A 3,814-nucleotide genomic window follows, 5' to 3' on the forward strand; every position below is an offset into this window, starting at 1 on the left:
TAGTTATTCTATAATATCTACATCACTATCGCATATATCTTTTTTTTTTCATTTGGTCAACATGTCGCTATCTTTTTTTCATGTTCTACATCTACTTTCTCAATCCACAGCATGGACTTACCGACATATTTTTATTTATTTATTTTTCTTTTCACGATGATCAAATTCAAATACTTTAGTTACCATCTTTTTCTAATGAAAAATATTTTGTTTCTTCCGCATTAGCTAGCTACTTGGATTAAATAAGAATACACGTATATAACGACATACATATCACTGTGTGTGGAATGGGAGAAACAAATTAAAAGTTAGGGAGAAAGCAATTATAAATAAAAAATATTGTTGGGATGAATTTGATTTTAATTTTAATGAAATATGTTCCGGAGAAAATGCCAATAAAGAACCAGCAGTGTGCATGCATAATTTTAGTGAAAGATGCGAGAGACTAACTTCGACTTGATTCATAGATTGAATCAATGATAGATAGAAAAAAGATATCCCGTTCAACTATCTTTTTTTTTTCTCTACTCTAAAGAGAAATAGAATAGACACCCTTTAGATTTCTATGTATCCTAAATTTCCATTTTTTTTAGAGAGAGCAGATAAGATATAATGCTAAAAACGTGCGTCTTATAGGACCGTGTAAAGCTAGGTCGAGCTTCATAGGAAAGTCCGCTCGGTGGTAGCATGAAATCGGTTTAGAACCACCTAGAGCGAGGAAAGGTGTCGTGCGTCCTGGAGTAGAAATACTTTTTTTATGGATTCTCAGACCATCAGATAGTTGACTTTAAGCGTCTCGGTCTAGCCATCCTGAGTTCTCTCTCACCTTCCGAGCAAGTAGAGCTAAGAGTTAGGCTCCTGCCGAAGCTCGTCATAAACTGACGAGTGGAATACCTCGTTTTTGATCTTCGCAGCGTGTGCTTAACAGGTCGAGAGAGTCTTATGCCGCGCAATTTTTTGCCAAATCTATTTAGACTATGTTAAATCGGACAGATGGCATTACCAAGAACCGGAGATGGGATTTTCTGCTCTTTGGCCTACAGCTGCTCATTCTATGGCATTTCATCACTAAGTAGTGAGTTTACTTGATTTTTATCTTAATATATCTGTTGTGACGTTATAGTAATTGGATCGTTATTGTAACTATTATGTTATCAAATCATTAAAATTAAACCCATTTATTTACATTAATAGTATACTTGTAAGTTGTAATCCGTTGTAACAATCGGATCGAATTGGACGGTTTAACTAAAAAATCGACAAATCGAATTTTCGATCGGTCCGATTGATCAATATGATTAGATCAAGAATAGGAATGAAGAGAACCGAGTTGAAACCTCCGGTTCTGATAAAAATCAAAGAACTAACAAGTTTTGTTCATCCGGCCGCTTTTTTTTTTTAATTTATTTGCCAAAACCACGTCGTTTTGGTTCTTAAAAAAAAACACACCTATTGCCCAATACTCCCATCCCCGTTCCCCCAACCCTAATCTCCTAAACGGCTAAACGGTAACCCTCCTCCCTCACCTCACCTCACCACACTTCACTCACCGCGACATCGCCGCCCGCCAGTCTGTGTCGTCTTCTTCGTCTCACTTCACCTCACCTCACTGCGGCTCCTTCGTCTTCTTCGTCGCTTCTCCTTGCTTCGCTTCATTGTCGCCGTCGTCGCACCGTCTCCGTCGTCTGCTCTCTCGAACAGGTTGGTGGTCTCCGTCATCTGCGTCCTTTTCTCTCTCGGACTGTAAGAACCGTAACTAATCAACCGGTTAATTAAGTAATTAATATTGCCCAAATTAGGCTTCGAAGAGTTAGAGTGAGAATTTGAGTATTTAAAGGAAATTTTCGGACTCAGTAGGTCTTTCTGAGTCAGAAAATGTACTTTTTACGAAAAACCGTAAAAAATTGTGAACCGACAATTGAACCGGTTGAACCGGTTTAAGTCTGCCCGATACTGTATGAGAAAAATTTAAAACAGTCAAAAATGTTAGAAAAATATTAGAAGTCGAAAATCGGGCGTTAATTTGGAAGGTTTGGCCCAAAGTTGGGCCAAACGGGCTAAAAACGCTAACGGATTGGACCGGGTCCAAATTGGGCCCAAGCTCAACATATAAAAGACTCATTAAATGAACCAAACTAGCCACAACACTAAACAACACACTCATACATGCTGAAAAGAGAAGAGAGAAACCCTTTTGGTTACTATTCATCATCTTCTCCCAAAGCTCATATCTTGAGCTAGAGGGCTCCGATCGCCGCACCGTTTGCGGCTACGCGTTCCTTGTGAAGAGCTTTAAAAAATCCATCCAAGAAACTCTCAAAGTAATCACGAAATCTTCTCATTTTCTCTACTCAAAATTTCGGGTACTTAGGGTTTGTGCCTAAATGAGTTTTTGTGATTCTTGGTGTTTAGGTTTGCTCTAATTCTTGCTTAGCCTTGGATTCTTGCTAGTTGTGGGAGAAGGTAAGAGCCACTAAACCCTTGTGAATCTATATTTAATTGGAACCCTAGGTTGAATTGAGGTGATTTATATGTATATAGTTTGATTATGGTGGCTTTGGGAGCTCTTGGAATTTAATTGTGCTTATTGGAGTGGAAGTGAAAGCTTGGAAATTGGTTAAAAGCTATTTGGTGATCAATTTGAGTTTTGGTACATAAAGAAGAATCGATCAAGGTATGGTTTCGGTTTCCTCTATGTAGTATATAATATTCATGGACACATAGGCTAGTGACCAATAAGATAGGTTGAACTAAAATGATGGTTGGTGTGCTAAATGTTGATGATGAATGTTGGGTTGATTGTGATGAATTTTAATGATATGATGATGTTGTATGATTGTATGGATTGGAACAAAGTTGGTTCCTTATGATAATTGTGGTGTTATGATTTATGAAATGGTGGGTTTGATGGTGATTTTGATCATAAATGTTATATAGTTGATGTTGGAATTGAGAATAATGAAATGAGAAGAAGAAAGTGATAAAGTTGGTGTATTGTGGTATAACTAGTACATTTTGATGAAAAGTGGTGTTTTGAATGGTTTGATGTGCTTTGGAATGGTATCGTGTGGTTTAGAATGTGTATGGTAAGAAAGTGTGTAAATTGTGAAGTTAGGTAAAATAAGATTTTTGATGAACTTTGAATGATCATAATTTTTGCCTCATTTTTCGAAATTGATTGAGATTTGTTTATAATTAAAGATCTTTGAAAATCCTTTAAATTAATATAAAGTTTGTGAAAATTAGAATTTTGTAGAGGAAGTTATGATCCTTCAAAGTTAGAGTTAATTTCAGATTTCTGATGTGTGCGGGCGCACATCCTTGTGCGGACGCACACCCTACAAATATTTTGACCTGTACGGATGCACACATCTGTGCGTATGCACAGGCAGGGAAGTGCGTTCTGTTCGCAGAAAAATGCACATTATGGTAATTATCATGAGATTTAACTTGTTGGTACTTTATTATGTTGTCATTTGTTGTTTAAGAAGAAATTAATTTTGTAGATTATTGTTAGTATTTTAATTATTTTATATTTTTTATTTACATAGATCGATTTTATCAGTTCAACTAATAATTTATCAGTTAAATCAATAAATTAATAAATCAGTAATTTAATCGATTTAACCACCAGTTTAATTCTTACAACTATAAAATAGATATGCCCCACTTATAAAATAACAAAGACTAAAGAGTAAAATAATAAAAAAAAATCCAGTCTTCATTTTTTTATCCTTAGTATTATATTCATACACTGATTTGAATATCAAAGTACTTTATCTTATACAAGTATTTAATTTATCATCTTTATTTT

The sequence above is a fragment of the Arachis ipaensis genome, chromosome B07 (genome assembly GCF_000816755.2).
Source record: "Arachis ipaensis cultivar K30076 chromosome B07, Araip1.1, whole genome shotgun sequence".
NCBI lineage: Eukaryota > Viridiplantae > Streptophyta > Magnoliopsida > Fabales > Fabaceae > Arachis > Arachis ipaensis.